We start from the raw sequence: 21,489 nt of genomic DNA, 5'->3' as shown, positions 1-21,489 counted from the left end.
GGGACATGCCAGCCTCGTCCAGGAGCAGCAATTATCAGAGGGATAATTACACCAGCCACAGCAGGTCCGGCATGTTAGAATTCAATCCTCAAAGAATTCAGTTTAAGTGTAAGAGAAAAATGAAAATGCTGAAATGCACAGACCAGTCAAAAACCAAAACTCACCCACTTTGCAAGCAGTAAAAGTGCAACGTGTGTGTTGGGTCGGGAGATGAGAGGGAAGGACGGGGCGTGTTTGTGAGAATGACAGAGACACACACAGTGTGAGAGTGACAGAGATTTGCATTGCCAAGCTCCCTCCATCCCTTTCTCTCTGCGTGGAGTTGGGTATGAAGTGGGAGAGGGGCACCTTGATTTCAGCGCCCCCCTCTTCTCCCTCCCCTGCACAGCAAGCAGGAGGCACCTGAGGGTACAGGTCCAGGCAGAGGGCAGGAGCAGCATGACAGTGGGAAGAGGGGCAACTGATGTGCTAGCGCTTGATAGCTTCCCAGCCAAACCAGTCAGGATCCCCTGTCAGAGGCTCCAAGACCTCTTGGTAGATCCTGGTTGGTGAGCACTGGTTTGGGAGCAGGGACAGGCAATAGGTGGCCCATGGGCTGGAGATAGTTCGCTGCTGGCAGATACTTTAGTTATCTGAGCATCTGAAGAAATGCCGGTAAATGAAGAATCAGGTGGCCTGCCAGGTGTAACCTCAGAGAACTGTGTCCAGTTCCTGAGCCTCTTATTGCTCACCCCTGTCTTGGAGGCTACTCAGGGAAGAAGGTCTCAGAAGCCCTAGCAACTCCTTGCTCCCTTTCTGCTCCATTTCCCCCTCTGGTTGGTCAAGTGTATAAAAGGGGCAAGGGGAGAACAGAGCCAAAGGCCCTGAGACACCCGGCAGGGAACATGAAATGTTCTGTTTTCTGAAAAGCTGAAGGATCTACCACGTCCAGTAGGAAACCTGTGACTGGCCCAGAGAGAGGCCATGGGCTTTGCAGGCATTTTAAAGTAAAGAGACAAAAGCATCAGTGAGAAATGAGCGGTGGTGAGGGTGGAGCAGGTGCCTTCCCTGGGGTGATTTCTGCTCCTTCAAGTTGAGGAGTTCATGGTTTTCCCTTCATACCTGTTCCTTTACCTCAGCCATTTCTCCTCGCAACTGGACTCACCGTCACTTCCATCCTCTCACACACAGCAGTAGGAAGAAAGAGGCTAAGTTAGGGGTGAGCGAGTGGTATATTCCTATCTCCATACTTGGAGATTTTCCTATTTTTCCTTCCCCCTCCTTGTAGATTCCATATTTCCCCTTATGCCCTCTAGGCTTTCCTCTCTGTCCTCATCCGCACCCTGTGCACCACTAGGGGGCTGTAGTACCAGCCATATATTAACCCCACACTGACGCTACGTCTTTCCCAGTGTTTCCCAATTTTATTTGGCACGGAACCCTTTTAAACTCAAAAGAATTTTGCAGAACCCCTAATGAGTCTTATATATGGAGCTGAAAAAGTAGACCACAAATAAGTACCAATAATAATAAACAAATGCTAAAAAAGGTCAGGAGATCAACATTCAGTTTAATTGCTCGTATTTAAAAACAAAAATCCCATTTAATGTGTACAAAAAGTAAAACTCCATTAGTCACGGTTAAATTTTTGAATACAAGAAATCACGCGACTATACTGAAGTAAAGTATTTGCGAGAGCCCTGCCTGCGCACTCCCATATAAGCAACTGGTTTGACAGCTGAAGTTTCGACTTTGTCCAACGTGGCGCTCGTATATTCGTATTCAGTCACCCACGTGATCCACACTCCCTGGGTATGTCTACACTGACACCCTAGTTCTAACTAGGGTGGCTAATGTAGGCATTCGAATTTGCAAATGAAGCCCGGGATTTAAATATCCCGGGCTTCATTTGCATCTTGCCGGGCGCTGCCATTTATAAATCCCCCTTAGTGCAGACTCCGTGCCTGAGGCTACACGCGGCACGGAGTAGGTAGTTCGAATTAGGCTTTCTAATTCAAACTACCAGTACACCTCGTTCCACAGGCAATCGCACCACCGACTGACTGCGTGCACAGCACTGAGTAGTGACATCATCGTCCCACTCTCTGGCTAACCTGGCATTTCACAGGGACACTTATCGTGGCAAATGAAAATTGTTTTCAATAAAATTCATGAAAACGTAAATATTAATTATTATTATTTTTAAATAAAATTGGTTATTGTAATGGAATTTTCTCACTGAACCCTTATTTTCACCTCATGGAACCCAGAGGAACACCATTTTGGAAACACTGGCCTAGACTGCAGGCTTCTTTCAAAGGAAGTGTTTTTCAGAAGAGATCTTCCGAAAAAACATCTTCCGAAACAGAATGTCCACACTGCAAAAGTGCATCGCAAAAGTGATCTGCATTTTCTCGAAAGAAAGCATCCAGACTGAATGGTCGCTGTCTCGCATGTAAGCTGTGAACACTATGGACGGAATGGCCACCAGGTCACCTATGCTATTCCTGGAGGCCTCCTCATCCGAAAAAAACCCCTCCTGCCAGTCCACACACGCCTTTTTGCATAAGAGCTCTTTCAAAAAAAGGGTTCTTCCTCGTAGAATGAGGATTACCATTGCTGGGAAAACCCCTCTGTTCTTTTGATTTGCTTGTGAAAGAACGTGATTGCAGTATGGACGCATGTTTTTCCGACAAAACTCTGTGGTGTAGACCTTTCGTGAGTGAGGATTCTGGAGGGGGGGAATCTGCTCCTTCTCCCCACTTGTCCCATAGGAACTCCACTCTCCTTTAAACTCAGCCCCCTTCGCATCCCTATGCTAATCCCCCTGCCAGACCCACTTGGTTGCTTGCAGTGTTACCAGCTCTCGTGATTTTAGTGTGAGTCTTATGATGATCGGTGCTTTGTTTACAGCCCCAACTCCTTGATGATCAGTATTAGGGGAGGATCTGAGCTTGCCTTTGAAAAAGTTTCCAGGCAGCTGGCAGCAGAGAAAAGTTTGAAAAGATGAGCCAAGTGCCCCCACAGGTTTTAAAAAAGGCATCTTTAAATAATCAAACACTCTTGAGATTTTAAAGATCAGCTCCTGGTTGCTGCAGACCTACACATGCAGGGATTCTCATGCAGGGACAATCTCAGGGCCGCCCTATGCAATAATAAGGGATGGAGACTCCCCGATAGCTGAAGGCTCAGCGGGTATATTTACATCAGCAGTTCTCAACCTATTTACCACTGTGGCTGCACATGCAGCTCTCTGCAAGTGATGTGGGCCACATGCAGCCACTAGATAAGCTATCTGTATGGCCCTAAGGATGTCATACAACCCCAGCTCTGCGCTGATTGGGCCACAAGCAACCCGCAGACTGAGAACCACATTTACACTGAAATAAAAACCTGCAGCTGGTCTGTGCCGGCAGACTTGGGTTCGCAGGGCCCAGGCTAAGGGCCTGTAAGTACAGCTTAGGGGTTCGGGCTTGGCCTGCAGCCAGAGTTATAGGACTCTACAAGATGGTAGGGTCCCAGCATGTATACACTGTAATTGCACACCCTGGAGTCCAGGTCCCTTAGCCCAGTCAGGTGGCACAGAGCAGCCGTAGGTGTCTAAAGGCACTTGGTGACCCAGCCTTAGGCTGTGTAGCAATGAGCAACATTGTTCAGGGCTCTACCATCAGCCAAACTGTGTAGTTGGGTCAAAGCTTTTTTAATCAGCTTCTGATATCAGTCACATTCACACTGTGACTCGCTCTTCTTAATGCGAACAGTAAACACCCCCATGGGGAATGGATGTCGAGCAACTTCCTCATCTGGTGAAACACCCACCTCTTCAAAGGGAAGTGGCAGCCGAGAGAGCTAGAGACTTCCGATTACAGAACTGGTCCCTGAGTCTGCAAGTTTCATCTTCAACTGGTCTGAAAGGAGGGTCCCAGAGGACTCGCAGGAACCTGGTATTCTCAAGGGAGCAGAGGACGCAGCTTTGTAGAAATTTTGGTGGTGCCCAAACCATCTCCTGCACCCCTCCCCCACTCAAACTCCCTCCCTCCCAGCTGCCTAAAGCTCTGGTAGGGAGCTTTGTTGTGCTTAAAAGAAGCACCAGGGATCTTTTTCAGGGGGATAAGGCAACACGCAACCTTTATTGAACATACATAGATCAATCAATACTCATCATATGATACATTACACTCATGCACTCTCACGCACACACAAGCACACTCTGTCTTATTGTTACAAAAGTTGCTCCCACTAACTCCACTGGCCAGGTGAGTTAGATGGCGGAGGGGTGGAGCCAGGCTTCTGCAGATCTGGATTGATGCTCCCATGTTGACAAGACGAAAACCCGGGGTCCCACTGCAAGATGCCTCCTATTTATCCCTCTCATGCAGCCAATTAGTCATCACCTTGCTTTTCTTAATGCTGCTTCAAGGAGAGTTCTTCCAAGGGCAGGCACTTGCTGCTTGACTCCCAAGGGGTCTCTATGTCCAGTCTTCTTAATAAGCTCACTTTACAGATATTGTCTTGGATCTGGCTCCCAGACATTCTCCGCCCTTGCAACTGCTGATGGAGGTGCTCCCCTTTCATTCTCCATTCACACCTCATTCATTTCAACAAGACAATCAAGAAAAGGGGAGAGCTCAAAAGACATTTTTTTCTTACAAGATCTATATATATAAAATGGAAAGTTTCTCTTAATACAAAGTTATAGGAGAAATGTTACAGAGATTCTATAAGAACACTTAACAAAGATACATCAAAAAGGACAAGATCTTAATACAAAGTTATAGGAGAAATGTTACAGAGATTCTATAAGAACACTTAACAAAGATACATCAAAAAGGACAAGATCTTAATACAAAGTTATATGAGAGTGATAATAATACAGGGATTTATCCACAGCTTGAGTGCTCTTGCAGGCTCTGGGCTCAGGCAGGGGATTGGTATGCAGGGGTCAGGCTCTGGGAGGGAGTTTGGGTGCAGAAGCAGTGAGGGGTCAGGCTCTGGGAGGGATTTGGGGGAAGGATGGGATGTGGGAAGGGAGGAGGTGCAGGATTAACCTGGGGCTCTCCGCTCTGGCAGTGGTAGTGGGCCCTTTTAAATTGCCATGGGGTGGCAGGCCGGAGGGTGGGGAGAGGTACTGATAGGGATTTCCCTACACCCCTATGGGGGTGTATACCCCCTCTGAATTTCCCCAAAACCCACCCAGTTTTGTGAACTGTGGTGCCATACATACCTTCACAGCCCTGACACCCCTCTTATAAATTCCAACACCCCCTCTAATTTCAATTCCTGGGGAGGCTACTGGGGAAGGTGCATGGGGGCGGCAGGCAGGGGTGCGGGAAAGACAGAACCTTTCTTTCCTGGAGCAGGGCCAAGACTACAGCAGGAGTCTGAGCACCACTAGCCCAGTTAACTAACTGCCTCTACTGAGGAGATAGTGGTGTGAGGAGGAACCCAGGACCGTGGGCTAGTCCCTCTTTTAACTGGATTCTTTTCCCAGGGGCGAAGGATGCGGGCGCTCTGTGGGTTGCTGGAGATACACTGCAGTGATTGAGCTTGCCAAGCTTACAAGCTCTGCCAGGTTCCCCAGCAAAGCTGGAGAGCCCCAGCTAGGCTCCTGCAGCGGCTGCAGCCTATGCAAGATGGAGCTTAGCAGCTGGGCAGGGAGATAAAAATCTGCACCTGTGGTGAAGATACTGTGGGTACTAGACTTCTTGTGGTGGTTTGTTTGAAGGGCTTCTGTACACTGGTGACAGAGGGCACAGGCGATCGGTATTAACCAGGAACAGCTAGGGGACAGCTGCAGGGCTCTGGAGATGAGGAACACAAAGAGAGAGCAGGGGGCAATGGCTGCAGAGTCAGCACCAAGCAGCAGGACCTGAGGGGTGGCAGCTGGTAGAGGTGAGGTGAAGTGAAACCAGGAGGATCTGGTCGGAATGTGCTGGGTTCTATCTGAGGCCATGGGAAGGTGGGCGGGCGCAGCCTGGGGCAGGACTGAGAAGAGGAAAGCAGTCCTACACCATGGCAGTGGCATGGCAGGACTAAGGGAGGTGAGTGGGAATGTGGAGGAGGAGCAGAGTTAGCAATGGTGTGGCCAGCAGCCCAGCCACTGGGTGGGGATGGCTAACAGTCCCCAGGCCACAGTGAATGAGGCAGCAGCTGTGGGGGGAGACATGACCTGAGCCAATACTCAGGAGGGCGGAGTCAATGTGCTCTCAGCAAGTAAAGGGGCCTAGGACAGGCCCTAGAATGAGCCCAGAGGCAGGAGGGTCCCTAAGGCAGGGGAGCTGGGGAAGAAAGCCCAGCTTAGGAGAGAAGGACTCTGCTCTGGGGAGCAGGTCTCTGCTGCTGAACGTGCTTAAATTCATCCAAAAGGTCCAGAGAAGAGACCCCAGGGAACAAACTTACATGAGCATTGAGGGAGCAGAAAATCTAGTGTGGACATGAGTTGTACTGCTGCACAAGATTTACACTAGGGCTGTGTCTACATTAGCACCCTTTTCCGGAAAAGGGATGCTGAGACACTTCGGAATTGCAAATGCCCTGGGGATTTAAATTTTCCCCGTGGCATTTGCATGAACATGGCTGCCGCTTTTTTCCGGCTCGGGGCTTTGCCGGAGAAAAGCGCCCGTCTAGACAGATATCTTGCGGAAAATAAAGCCTTTTCTGGAAGATCCCTTATTCCTGATTTTAAGTAGGAATAAGGGATCTTCCGGAAAAGGGTTTATTTTCCGCAAGATACCTGTCTAGACTGGCGCTTTTCTCCGGCAAAGCCCCGAGCTGGAAAAAAGCGGCAGCCATGTTCATGCAAATGCCGCGGGGAAAATTTAAATCCCCAGGGCATTTGCAATTCCGAAGTGTCTCATTAGCATTCCTTTTCCGGAAAAGGGTGCCAATGTAGACACAGCCTAGGAGTTAGTGTGATGCTAATCGTGATTGTATTACAACTGTCATGATATTTGGCGCTTGTCTTTCAGCCCCAGTTCCTGGAGTTATGTGATTGCTAGAGAATTGATGCTTTGCTTTAAAAGAAATGCATGTTGCTAGTACTTGGCAATTTTTCTGTCTTTTCTCCACAGCACAAGTGCCCCCTAAAGGTCCTAAACCAAAAGATGAAGACAAAGATCCTCACATGACTTTTGAATGCTTGACATTGGCAATACGGGGTTTGCACCAATTCAGCTCTAATCTCTATAGCTGTGCCAGCCGCTAAACCTCAGTCTAGACAGTCTTAGCATGGCAGCCAGTAAACACGTGGTGGGAAATGTGGCCCAGCTGTTCTCTCATCCTGTGTGATAGCATCATTTCCTTTAAACCTGCCTCGCCTTTTTAAAAAGAAGCAAACACCAATGAACAAAGAATATAGATTGAGCAACTTATTTCTGCAGTGAATGCCTGGCTTTACAAAGGGAAGCTGAGAGATTCTGAAACCTCATGCCATAGATCTGGTCAGTGAGTGCTGGGGTTTCATCTTCAACTCCCACAATTAAGAAAGAGGGACCCTGACTGATCTCTGGAAGAAACCAGAATTTCTGGAGAAGAGATTCACCTGCTGACGGAATCCAGCCCATGAAGCTTTTCCCTGTTTTACTTTGGATTCTTTTCCCAGGTGAGAATAACATGGCTTTTTGTAGATTACACAACTCTTGGGCTTGGAGAGATTACAGGCAGTCCCCGGGTTACGTACAAGATAGGGACTGTAGGTTTGTTCTTAAGTTGAATTTGTATGTAAGTCAGAACTGGTACATATTGTAGGGGAAACTCTAGCCAAACATTTTTTTTAGTTTTGGATAGCATAGGGAAAGGTTAACTCCCCTCTAATGTTTGTTTTGCTGTCTGTTCCCCTGTTCAGAAGATTTCACATCTATTTCTGTCCCTGTGACAAACTCAGGACTAAAGGAGTAACTCATCAAATACCAAACAGCTCTGCACCATGCTTTGAGCTAATAGCTTTATTTCCACACACCACCCAGGGTTCTAGGAGGAGGGTCCTTTTTTTGCTAACACAATGAGGCCAGCACTTTGTTTGTTTTGGTGGAGTCTTTGTTTGCCCAGGGAACCCAGCATGTATAGGGGGAGGAGGGGCGGAGAGGCTGCTTTTGTCTGCTGATCGGCAGCCTGTTGCTCAGGGGAGGGGGCAGCCTGTTGCTGGCAGGGGGGTGGGGGGGGCAGCGGGCGTGGGGAGGCACTTTTCCTCTGCCCGGCAGCTCTGCGGGACCCCAGTTGGAGCCGGCCCGAGGAGGAGGAGGATCCTAGGACCCAGGTGAGCGAGCCCCGGGAATGCTGCTGCGCAGGTGCGGGAGTTGCCTCACCTCGTTCGTATCTAGGGATCCGACGTAAGTCGGATCCACGTAAGTCGGGGACTGCCTGTATAAGCTTTGCCAGATTCACCAACAGAGTTTGAAAGTCTCAGGCATGCTCTGACCATGGGTCCAAGTAATTCTCACAGGAGATGGAACTTTCAAAGTGTGCAAGATAGAAAAGCTTTCAGTACAGAATCCATGTCAGCAGACACATTTATTTGCAGACACAGTGATCTATAAAAATAAAGTAAGGAAAACTTAAACTCAAAGGGAGAATTTTACCACAGATGGTCAATTAAAGAAAAACAATATTTATTACGATTCATTGATGAAAAATGACTAATATTTGCAACAAATGTTATTCACATCAAACTATGAGACCAGCTCTAGCGATGAACATGTACATATAGGAAGGGACAGTTTATTGTAAACCCTACTGAAACCTTGCTATCAGGAACATGATCAAGTACATGACACAAGTGTTTTTAGACTGAGTTTTGTCTAATTGTTATCTCCTTTCAGCTCCTCTGCACTGCAAGCATGGGGCAAAGAGGCACGAGTGCCAATGAGAATCAAGACTCTTTTTGAGGCCCCTCTTTTACATGGATTCATTAAACTGCTGAGAGCAGAGTAGCCCACACACGTCGCCTGCTGCCACCTGACCCCCTCATCTGCTCCCAGCCAGGCCCAGGGGAGAGTGGCACTTGCTCTCGTTCCCATTGCACAGGGTTAAGAAGAAAGGTTTTTTGACGGGTAACCATGGAAACCCAGATGCTGCAGCCACTGACCCCCTGCCTGTCCTTCCAGACACTGAAGCATCCCACCGTCTCCGGGCACTGGGGACATGGCATTGCTGCTGGCAGCCAGAAGGGTGACCATGTCTCACTGTCTCTGTCTCTCGCAGGCTGCTGGGCAGTGACGGGCCCCGAGTCAGTGCGCGGCCGCCCGGGCGGGTCGGTGACTGTGGAGTGCGGGTATGAGAAGGGCTATGAGGAGAATTCGAAGTTCTGGTGCCGGAAAGGAATTTGGCTAGCAACGTGGTTCTGTTCCGACGGACACTTAGTTGAGACCAGGGGGTCGGAGGCCGAGGTGACTCGGGGCAGATTCTCCATCCGAGACGATCGCACCCGGCGCGTGTTCACTGTGACCGTGGAGAACCTGACACTGGCCGATGCCGGCACTTACCTCTGCGGGGTAGAGAGGGCTCTGCAGTTTGATCCCACGCACACTGTGTCAGTCTCCGTCTCCCCAGGTAAATCCCCGCGCTGCCCCCGCCAGTGTCAGGGCTGCCGGGGTCGGGCGCGGCTGGCGCTGCCTTGGGGCGGCAGGAGGGTGAAGGGCAGATCTGCTGTGACCCAGACCCCACAGCCCCCCCGCTCAGGGGCCGGGCCCAGAGCTGTGAGGGCTCAGAGGGAGGGCGCTGCCCCTGCTACATCCAACCATCGAGCCCCCCCGCTGCGCCCCACAGCACATTTGCTCAGCGCTGCCCAGTCCCTGCGAGCCCCACAGCGCCCCCTTGGGACAACGGCCGGTCACTCCCACTACTGAGGTCCCTGGGCTCAGCCCCCGCCAGTCACTGGCTGAGCCGAGACAAGGTGCGGGCAATTCCCCAGGGGGCAGAACTGGGCAGGGGCGCAGCCCTGATGCATAAGGCAGAGAAGGGATGCGAGAGGAAGGGGGAAGGGGAGGCGCAGGGTAGACAGAGCAGGAGGAGAGGTGGGAGCTGCCAGTCTCCATACCCATCCGCCCTTTACTGTACCCAGGTATCCCAAATAATTAGGGGGATGGGATGGGGGAAGGGTGCAGACAACAGTTGAAGTTTCATCATGAAGAAATGTTTTGCCACTTCCCCACAGATAAAACCGAAACCTGCCCCGAATTCCCATTACTGAGGTCCCTGGGCTCAGCCCCTCGCCAGTCATTGGCTGAACCGCGACAAGGTGCGGGCGTTTCCTCCTGGGGCAGAACTGGGCAGGCGCACAGCCCTGATACATAAGGGAGAAGGGGGGAAGGGGTGTGAGAGAAAGAGGGAAGGGGAGGCGCAGGGTAGATAGAACAGGAGCAAAGGTGGCAGCTCCTCCACACCCATCCGCCCTTTACTGTACCCAGGTATCCCAAATATTTAGGGGGTGGGGATGGGGGAAGGGTGCAGACAACAGTTGAAGTTTCATCACGAAGAAATGTTTTGCCACTTCCCGACAGAGAAAACAGAAACCTGCCCCGAATAACCGGAACGTAGATCAAGACACTGAGGCCTGGCAGTGCAGCTGGCTCTTTGTTAAAAACTCACTTAACATGAAAGTGCTGCTGCAGGTAACTGGCAACTCTTGCCCCTTATTCCAGCGCTACAGCGTTACAGACACTGGGCTGCTATAGATATGATTATAGATATTGTTTTAGGTATATTTTATAATTTTCAGGTGTTATTTTAATATAATACAATAATTTGACGTGTAAAATTGTTATTTGCCCATATAAAATAATGTTTAATTTAAATATAAATTTAAGGTACTTTTGAATTTTTATATGATACATAGCTTGTTTTGTTGAAATAAAAACAAATATAGACCGTGGTTAATCAAATAGAACAGGCCTCTGTGAAAATTTCAGATACTTTGTTAGTTTGAGATTTTGCATGAACATATAATATTCATGCAATTGCAAAAAATGACATATTTATTTCTATAAAATTAATATACATTTTGTGATTTTATTTGGGAATAAATAAATAAATAACAAAACTTCCCCTCCTCTCCCCCAGAACCAGGCACTCCCATACCCCTGTTCTAACCCAATCCCGCTCCTGTCCCACAGAATCCCCTCCCCCCGCTCTAACCCAATGCTTCATCCCCCCCTCTCCCCAGAGCCAGGCACAACACCCTCCAACCCAATGCCCCCCCTCCCAGAGCCAGGAGCCCCCAACCTAATGCCTCTCCCCTCCCCAGATCCACCCCCAGCCTAATGCCTCCTTTCTCCCCCAGAGCCAGGCACTCCCAACCCAATGCCTCTCCCCTCTCCCAGAGCCAGGCACTCCCAGCCCCCCCCAATCTAATGCCTGGGTCCGGAGCCATTGCCACTGCCGCACATTTCTCCCTCAGGCACTGGGGCAGCATGAGCACAGCGGCCAGCTATAAACAGGCACTTGATTCCTGAGCAGAGTGGCCTGCTGGCTGTGAGCACGTGCTGGAGCGCCCAGCGCAGAGCGGTCCAACCGGCCGTGAGCATGTGCTGGGTGCTGTGCGCTAAGCGGCCCAGCCGGCCATGAGCAGTCACTGCGGTGCCGTGCGCAAAGTGGCCAGTCAGTTGGCTGTGATCCGCACTCGGCCACGTGCTCCAAGTGGCCAGCGGGTAGCACTTTACTCATTTATAAAAATGTAGTGGAGGCCCACACAAAACTTCAGTTGAGCTGCATGCTGCCTTCCAGAGGCCTGTTTGACATGCCTGCTCTAAAGTGTGCACCTGTGCAAGTGTACACCAAAAATGTACCGCCCGCCCACCTCAGAAGAGCCATGCAGTGGCTTCTCGTCTGCTCTCGAGTGGCGCAGCAGGACAGCCACCACGTGGCCCTGGCAGGGCTGCAGCTATAGGCCATGTCATGGGCCCCAGTCAGTGCCAAACCTGGAGCCATGTGTACAGCTGTGTGGCAGGCAGCAGCTGCTCCAGAGGCCCTGGCTGTAGTGGGAGTTGATCCTTCCAGGCTGGAGCGTCTCTGCCTATGGCTTGCTAGGCCTCATAGACCTAGAGCAACCTCCCGGTTGATTGTAAGTATTAAGCATCACCCTTACTGGATGATGTTAAACCATTCACATCCCTATTTTGAATAGGAGTTTAATACTTGGGCTTTATTGTTTTATATTGATTGTGTGTGTGTGTGTGTGTGTGTATGTGTGCACACACGCATGCTAGGTTGGTTTTTGTTTATTGCCACTCAGCTGGTGGCCTTTTTTAGCTTTCAGAAGATTGTAAGTAAGAAGGTTGGGGGGGGGGGGGGGTTGTATTTTATAGGAATACCCATAAATATTATTTTAAAATTATTATTATTTTAAAGCTTTATTTTAATGATATTTTTATTGTTCAAGTTGATTTATTAGTGACAAAGGGATTTAGGGTGTTTATTTTGGGTTTCATTTTATTTTCACTTATTTTATGTTTAATATTAAACATAAAACCACTTAAGAAAAAAAAGTGTAACTTTGTGAAAGCATCAGGATACTTGAAGAGTTAACTTTTAAACTTAACGCTGTCAATATATGCTTGCTGCCAGATAAAGAGTAGCTGTCAGTTTTGCAACCTTGAATAAAATATCTGCATGGATTTTTAGTGGAATTTTTAAAAAGCTTATCTATATCTATAATATATATAATTATATAAGCATCTATTTTATATATTTTTAAAGTGTTTTTTTTTTTTTTTAAATATAAGTTCCCTAGCTACGTTTATTATGAGTGACTAAATATTTCATACTTTCTTGGCAACAGTTGTGAGGTGTCTGGTTTTGAACTGGACAGTCTGGTATTTGAGCTTTCTGTCCAGGAAAAAACCTGAGAAAATACTAGAAATATAAATGTCCAGTGTTTTCTAATTAAGTAAGTTTTATTATTATCATGAGTATCAGTACGTAGTTGCGTACTGCCTGGCTGGTAGACACGCTCACACTGTGTGAGCATGTCTACCAGCCAGGCAATACGCAACTCCACAGTGGGGGGGGGGGGAAGGGGGCGGCGAGATGGAATCCCCAGGGCTGGACTCACCCAAGTGCCCCGCCAGGACCATGCATGGGATGGGCAGCACCCCAGAATCTGCCAGCTCAGGCCAGCCCCACCCCACCCCCGGCCAGCCCTGCTCCCTGACGGCCAGTTTCCTCTTCTGGCCAGCCCTGGCTTCCTGCTGGCCTCTTCCTTCCCCCGATCTCCCCTGGCCAGCCCCGCTCCCCTCCCGGCCCGTCCTCACCCCCATCTGAGATCAAGTGTGTCTGGTATTTTTTTTGAAATCATCTGGTAACCCTATTCTTGGCTAGCTTTTTACTAATTAAAGTTTTGAACTTTTTTGGTTTTAGACTTTTACAGAGCTTTGGGGGGAGGGGGGAGGATATGTGTAAATTGCAAATTAAGAACAAATGTAAGGAAAGTTGCTTACATTTCTAAACTGCTATTAATTTTCATATTTAAGCTTTGACTAAGGTTTGTATGTTTGTTTTTTCCAGCTGAGATCTCTTTTGGCCTGGGCTTCGATAACTTCTGTATTTTAGCAATGTTTAGTTCTGTCTTTTCCTTCCATGTTTCAGCCATCTGATCTTAACTAAATTTTTTACAGTTAAACCATAGAACCATAGAGCTGGACGAGACCTCAGAAGGTCATCAAGTCCAGCCCCCTGCTCTAGGCAGGATCAATCCCAACAAAATCAACCCGGCCAGGGCTTTGTCAAAGAGTGTAAATGGGATTGTTCTTGTACCTACTGCAACTATCACAATTCATTGTTTACTGGCTCATTTGTTAGAAACCCCCATTACCATCAGAATGACTGTATGGCTTCATATGTTGTGTGCAGGGGTGGTCAATAAGCAGATTGCAGGACAAAGACAGGACAGGACATTGGCAATTAGGGTCAGCCATCGTTATAAAGATGCGTGGGTAAAACACCTGTAACAGCTCCTTTTATTCTTTGTGATTGGAAAAGGGCTGTTAGTATTCTTCCTTCCATAACCTGTGTGTGTGTGTGTTGGTTAGTAACGGATAGGTGCAATGGTGTCACACATCCAAACAAGCACACATAGCCACAAGACAAAATTCAGTCCATTCATGGATGGAAAATCTTAGAAGGAACACTGGGCCAGTTACCCCCCTTTGCTCCAGCTGTAGCCAGGGCGCGGTGAGGCTCGCCCTGCTGGGGCACCCTTGGCGGGTGGAAGGTTTTTCAGTCCCAACATGCTGCTGTCACCAGGCCAGGATGCGTGGTGGTGGGGAGCTCCCCCCCTTTGCTCCATGGGACCACTTTCAGATAATGTGCAGTCACAGGTGTCACACTGAGGCTTGGTGAGTAGAGGACAAAATGTATAATTATAAATACTTGATTTTAGGTGTATCTAGTATAAATGAAAAATAGATGGTTTATTCTACAACACTGTCTTGGGGTAGATCTTGGGTTGCAGGTAAACTCAAAAAGTGATCTTGGCATGAAACAGGTTGGTGAGCACTGCACTAGACTGTGAAATGAATGGAGTGAGTGATGCTGGTGCAGCTGATAGTGGAGCCTCCAAACACCTGCCCCGTTTAACACACACCTGACAAGTAGGGATGTTAAAATATGTTTAATTAAGTGACTGTGTAACAGCTGAAAATTTCAACGATTACAGGCAGGGCAGCAGTCGGCTCCCCAGGGCCCAGTGCCTACAGGAAGCCAATATTAAGCTAGCTCCTGCACATACTGGGAGCCTGCATGTAACTGTGCACATAGTTATACTTTCCCATCCCTATTAATGAGATGCACGTTCATTATTTGCTACTGTCAGCCACACATGCATGCACGGCCTGCCCACAACTGGACTCAAGATAAAGCTCTCACTGTTCAGAAACAGGGACAATCCACCCTACTAAGTGCTACAGATAGCTGGGTACAAATGCCCTGAAGCTAACATAGTCCAGGGAGTTTTTAACAGAGCTACATGCACTGGAAGGCCTCATTGTCTTCAGCTGTGCTCCAGTTATCCGAGGCAGGTTTCTGTTTTATCAGCATGGAAGTGGCAAAAACTTAAGGGTGAATGTTCTGACAAAGCAAGAGCTTCATGAACAATCAGATTGTGCCAAACATGGGAGGCTGGGTGGATTTGTAAAGTGCGCTGCCTCTGTCATTATCTACAGATGTTCCTGCCCAAAGCCCAACAACAGAGACATCACAAATGCAGCCAGATTCATCTTCTCCAACAATGATTGAATCCAGCTTCTCCTCTAGCGCAGACACCACCCCTACACGGTGAGTGCCACCGCTCCCGCCCCGTGTCTTTCTTGTCACTTCTCCCAGTGCCCAGGCAGGATCCAAAGAGGAGTGACCCCCTGGGTGATAACATCCCAAGGGAAAAGGAACGTTGCTTTTCTCTGCAAGAACCTGGAGGTGAATATGAAGGGAAATGCCCATTCTAGATGCAGAGTAGCTCTGGCCGGGGGCTGTTTGGGTCCTGTCAGACCGGATTCTAGAACAGCACAATTGAATCCCCTAGGTAGGTGGTGAGATTCCATACAAGGGCAGGGAGGGGAGCTGGGCTCGGTGTGTTGCCTCGTCTGTACAATGAAACTCTGGGCACGTCGTCAGCCTGAGAGCCACCCGGTATGTTTTATTGGTGGCGTCCGGTGAAATCTACAGAGCTTCAGTGTTTCTATTGTATTTCCACTGCACAGATTCACCATCCTTATCCTGCTCCTGGGCTTATCGAAGGGCCTCATCTTCCTGGGCATAGTTTGTGCTGCCACCTGGGGGAGCGTGCGGGACCGGAAGAGCCGCAGGGAGATGGTGTCCAGACGGACAGGGTGAGAACATGCTACAGCCACACTATGGGGTGACACTCCATTGGGTGCTTGTCGCAGGGCGCGCCCCCCCTTTAAAGGTCTCGTTGCTCTTTCTCGGGTCCCTAGATCAGGGCATACACGGCATTAACAATCCTAATATAAAGTCCATGCCCCCCTATCAGGGTAAATACAGCTTTGGAGGCCTAGCCACCCAGAGAAGCCTCTCCTGGACCAGGGGTTGATTATCCAGGGTAGGGAAGATGGGTGGCTCCTGCCCGCTCGGCGGGGAATCCGGCTGGTACACGCCGAGCTGCACTTTTAGTCCTTTGCCCTGGGCTGCTTCCTACCACGCCCTGGTTCCCCTGTGGCTAGGGTTGCCAGATGGTTGAAACAAAAATACCAAACACCCCCCCCCCCCTCCGCCGCCAAAAAAACCACAAAGAACAAATTCTGTTGAAGGAAAGAAAAAGAGGGAGGAGGGAGGCCAAAGTGAGGGGGGAAAAGAAAGACTCCAAGAACCTGGGGTTGGGGGGAGGCAAGGTGCGTCTCAGTTTAAATCTCTGGGGTAACCACAGGGATAGGATCACTGCTAGGGTTACCAGATAGTCATTTAAAAAACAACAAAAAAACGGACATGCTTCATGGGGGGATGGGGAGGAGAAGGACCGGCCAGGAGGGGAGCAGTGCTGGCTGGGAAGGGGGGGGCCTGGAAACAGCTAACGGGGGGGGGGGGCAATGGGACTGGCCGGGGTAGATAGGGGGGCCAATGGGAAGCAGGGCTGGTCGTGGTGGGGGAGGTCGGGCGGAACGGAGCTGGCCGTGGGATATGGGGGGAGGGGGACCAGCCGGGAGAGGGGCAGGGCTGGCCGCGAGGAAGGGGGGGAGGGAATCAGAGCTGGTGGGGAGGGGGAGGTGCAGCGGCGCTGGCCAGGGGAGATCAGGAAGAGGAACAGGCCAGTGGGAAACTGAGCTGGGGAGGGGGTTGGGGGCCACGGGGCTGGCCGAGAGGAAAGGGGAGCGGGAAGCAGAGCTGGTGGGGAGGGCGGGGGGGGGGGGCTGTGGAGCTGGCTGGAGGAAGGGGGGGCAGGAAGCAGAGCTGGCGGGGGCGGTGCAGCGGCACTGACCGGGAGAGATTAGGAAGAGGCATGGGCTGGCGGGAAGCAGAGCTGGGAGGCTGGCTGGGGAAGATCAGGAGGGGAAGTGGGGGAGAACCGGCCGGCTGGGAAGGGATGGGGGTGAGCAAATCAGCCGGTGGGGAGCGGGACTGACCTGGGCACTTGCTGCCTGTCCCGCGCAGGCTCCTGGCGACGCACGAGCGAGGAGGAGGCTTCCCCTCCTCCTCACACTCAACCAACTGAGGGTTCCCGGTGGCAATCACGGCCCCGCCTCCCAGCTGGGACTCCCAGATGCTCCCCCCGTCCACACCAGGCATCCATCCAGTGCGCAGCTGGAAAAATCAGAAAATACCGGACATGGCACATGTCCAGTATTTTCTGATTTTTTTTTTACCGGACAGAGATCGCAAATACTGGACTGTCCAGTACAATACCGGACACCAGGCAACCCTACCTGTGGCCTATTTTCCTCCATGTCAGTACTTGCCGGGGCTTCTGTCGGGGTTGCGGGTGCGCTGCTCCCACCTGGCGTTGGCGGCTGCTGGCTCTGCCTCCGGGTCAGACACGGGTGGCGACACCAATCTCAGCTGCTGCAGAAACACCGGCCCGGCCTGGGCTACTCCTTCATCCTTTTGAAGGAAGAGCACTCTTCTTTGACATCCCTTACTCCTCATGAAATGAGGGTTACAGGAGTCAAAGTAATATGTTCTCTAGCTATAATTTATTTCAAAATAATGGCTTGCTGGGTAGACACGCTCTTTGTTATTTTGAAATACAATCAGTTACTCTGCAGTAACGCTGTTGTGTAGACATACCCTATCTGTCCTGTGGTCTACTGAGTCTGCTTCCTCTCTTGCGTGGCTACCTCAGTTGTGCCTACTAGTGGCCCTCAGCTGTACTAGCCTGGCCACATTTTGAGCCCTTATATTTAACTGGGATGAGTCTGAGTGGGAAGAGGGAGCCATCACTGCTCTGTAGCCCTGATCAGGGATTCCTAGAACCAAACTCACTCCCTGATGGGTGTGAGCAAAATTCTACTGGCCTCAAGTGTTTCTCATCCTGTCTTGGGGGGTTTCTGTGGGTTTTGTTGCAGCTCATGAACTGCCTCTTTGCAAGCAGAACCAGAAGTAGCAGAAGAAGGCTGATTTCCAGCTTTGGGTAAAGCATCCTACACAAAGAACCTCATTTTCTTCTTGTCTCAAGTGAAGCTATTTCCCCCAGAGGCTGAAGTCTGCTGGAGGTGTCCGTCTCTGTGTTTCCCAGACCAGGGTAGCTAGGTTTGTATCACTAGAGGATCAAAGAGAAAAGCCCCCAGGAAGGACAATTTGGCCAGCGAGACAAAAGTTCTTTTGAGAAAAACAAGTTGAAAAGCTCTTGTCATACGAGCAAAGGATTGGAGAGCCTAGGGCCAAATCCATGCCTGATGAAGTAAACGTAACTCCACCAACACTACCTCTGTACTACCTCGTTTTGCCGACAAACTGCCAACAAACCAATGAGACTGCACACCCTGCTAGGTGAGATTGTCAGGAAAATTGCCCATTTCAGTGACAACTTCCACCCCGTGAGAGAGTTTTCTCTTCCCTTAATCATGGACAAAGAGCCAGTGTGGATCCTGCTGTTTGGTTTATTGCCACAATTGGCTTCCACCAGTATCCCACAATGCCTGCCCTGCCTGCTGTGCTCAGGGTCTGGAGCTCTGCTGCCCAACGGGTGAGCTCCCCTCCCCTTTCAGAGCTCTGGGACGTACCTGACAGCTGAGTGAGCTACTCGTTGGACTGCTCCTGTTCTGCCCTGCACTAGAAACACAGCGGCTGGCAGACTGCTGCTGCACGGGGAAGGGCACATGCGGCTGTGCTGCTTTGACATTCCTCAGCTGGGAGAGCTCAGGGCTATTCCTGAGGCTGCTGCCATGAAATGAGGAGTCCATGGGAGAACTCAGAGGGAATCCCAAGATGTGCGGAGATCAGCTCTGCTGTCCCACCACACTGCACCAAGTGCTGTAAGTTTTGTCAACAGAAATTGGTAGCGGAGATGTAGACACAGTCAGTGACCCAAACCACAGGGTCAGAGCCAGCAGTGACAGAGGCTGCCCTGAATCAACTGGACTCTTCATAGTCATAGGCCTTGTCTATCCTCCCCTCAGCCCACTATCAAGCTACTTCAGTTGTCCTCGTTCATGGGCGCACACTCAGGGTATGTCTACACTACCCCGCTAGTTCAAACTAGCGGGGTAATGTAGGCATACCGCACTCGCAAATGAAGCCCGGGATTTGAATTTCCCGGGCTTCATTTGCATAAGCGGGGAGCCGCCATTTTTAAAACCCCGCTGGTTCGAACCCCGTGCAGCGCGGCTTCACGGGGCACAAACTAGGTAGTTCGAACTAGGCGTCCTAGTTCGAACTACCGTTACTCCTCGTGAAATGACATACCCTCAGAGATTGATTTATCGTCTTTTCAGCAGATGCAAGAAATCAGCAGCCCAGTGAATTGATCACTCCTTTATTGATCCCTGGCATAGTGGAGACAAGGCCATAGAGACATGAGTTCAAGTGAGGGAATTGCCAGCAGGTGTTCTCCAGTGGAATCCCCTCTCTCCCTTAGCCTCATCTGTCTCAGACCTGTTAATCTCACAAAGCCATGTCATTTCTCAGGCTTCTGAGGAGGTGAGGCTGACTAAGAGCTAGGATTTGTGCCTCAAGGTTGGGATAATGCTAAATGGAGTCTCATTTTCTCCTAATGTGAAGACATTTAGGAAAGAAAACTGGTCCAACTGCAGAGACAGATTTCCACACAGCTTGGCTCCAAGTACCCCATTTGCTTTCCCCACCCCACATCCTCTCTGGGATAAGGCACAGTTCCCACAGACACCAACTGGGTGAATGGTGGAACAGCGGGCACACAGATCTTTGTAGAATATTCTTTCCAACCCCTGCCTCGATTTGGGGAGGTGTCTGGGCTTATTTGTGTTTGGACGAGTTTAGTTGTGTTTTCACTTTATGGCAAATGCACCTGGATAGAGTGTTTTATGTTTACATAAGTACATACAATATTTTACCTTTAATTACCAGAACATTACAGTAACCAAAATTGCCACACACTGAATCGTAGTCCATGTTGGACTGCTCTCAGCAAGGACAGGAACAAAACATGAATTGACTGTAACTTCGTAAATACGTAAAAGATGCACTTGCAGAAAAGTTTTAGTAGGCTAGTAAGAAACATGTGATTACCTCCATCATGGGAAAAGATTGTGGTCTAGACAGCAGGGTTGGATTAACACCTTTACAGGCCCTAAGCACTAAAAAGATTATGGTGCCCTCTCCCCATATGTAATTCAAAATAAAAACAATACGATACCGTAAAATCTAAGCACGGGCTTAGTCTGCCTATTGGGTAATCCAGCCCTGCTAGACAGGATCTGGCTACAAACATTAGTGTGTGGTTTGATCTGTTAACCAGGAGTATTTAGTGTCAGTGTGTATTTCAGTTGATTTATGATTTTGCACAGGGGATGTGTGGTCTATCCTACATCTGTCCACTCCCTATGGACTTGAACCTGATCAAATCAGGCATGGCCTGCCAATAAAGCAATGTCAGTGATACATTCAGAGTGAAACTGAGTTCTTGTGGGAACCAAGTGGGTAAGGTGTAGGACAATGGTCTTGAACATTTTTAACCACAAGATCACTTTTTCAGTTTAATTGCAATGTGAGATCTACCTCAAATACAAATAGCCTGGGCCCACTTCCTTCCTGCCCCTTCTTTGAGGCCCTGCTCCTCAGGGCTGTCCTTAGGCATACACGGAGTATGCAGTCGCGTAGGGCACCACACTTTCTGGGGCACCACTCTGCTGGCCCGGGACAGAGGGGAAGCATAGGCATGCGCTCTGCACCAGAGCCAGATGGAGCACTGCCAGCACTTACAGCCCCGCCAGAAGGCCCCACCGGGCCGAGGGACTCTGGCGAGGAGGCCAGCAAGCTGAGCCTGGCTGGGGAAGGGAAGCTGTCAGCCCGGGCGGCAGTGTTGGAAGGAGCTGGGGCTGCGCTGGGTGCGGGGTCTTGCGCGGCTTGGCATTGCGGCGCCATTTTTAGAAATGGCCAAGCCGCGCCTCGGCAGGAGACGCATTGAGCGGGGCATGGGGGACTTCTGCAGCCTGATCGCATACTCCAACCCTGGAAATGGAAAGGCAGAAGGTAGGTGAGGTGATGGGGAGGGATGGCAGAGGAAGGGGCTTGTGCTGATGTGCAGGGCAGGTCAGGAGAAGAAAGGGGAAGGCACCAAGGGGCAGGGGTGCAGAAGAGACTAACGCGGGAAGGGGGAGAGTGGAGACAATGAGGAAAAGGGCAGGAGGGGAGGTGTCAGTGGGAGGGGGGACAGGGTGATGCTGGGGGAGGAGAGGAGAGGGGAAGGGCATTGGAGGCTAGAGGGGGAGGGGAGAAGGCTTAAAAGAAGGGGTGGACATGAGAAAGGTGAGGATGGAGCAAGTCATGTGTGAGGGCACAGAGGGGCAGGAGGGGAATGGGGCAGAGAGTGGTGAGGGGGTGGGCATCAGGGAAAAAGGGGGCAGGGGCAGTGAGGGAAGGGGGAGACACCAGGCG

The 21,489-nt window shown here is 50.2% G+C and overlaps 1 protein-coding gene across 3 annotated transcripts in view; it reads left to right on the top strand.

Moving 5' to 3' along the window:
• Positions 1-20,790, top strand: part of LOC102456325 (CMRF35-like molecule 5) — a 49,630-nt gene extending 28,840 nt beyond the window's left edge. Inside the window, exons 7-12 of one of the 3 annotated variants that reach the window (XM_089771918.1) lie at positions 7,050-7,579; positions 9,178-9,525; positions 10,476-10,586; positions 15,132-15,243; positions 15,666-15,794; positions 17,982-20,790. The gene's annotated coding sequence lies outside the window, so the exon portion shown is untranslated. The remainder of the gene's footprint in view (positions 1-7,049; positions 7,580-9,177; positions 9,526-10,475; positions 10,587-15,131; positions 15,244-15,665; positions 15,795-17,981) is intronic. The other 2 variants (XM_089771919.1, XM_075903734.2) reach the window with 2 other exon arrangements.
• The last annotated feature ends 699 nt before the right edge of the window (positions 20,791-21,489 follow it).

Source organism: Pelodiscus sinensis, chromosome 20, assembly GCF_052426305.1.
Source record: "Pelodiscus sinensis isolate ZL-2025 chromosome 20, ASM5242630v1, whole genome shotgun sequence".
Taxonomy (NCBI): domain Eukaryota; kingdom Metazoa; phylum Chordata; order Testudines; family Trionychidae; genus Pelodiscus; species Pelodiscus sinensis.
This window is presented reverse-complemented; position numbering and strand designations above follow the sequence as displayed.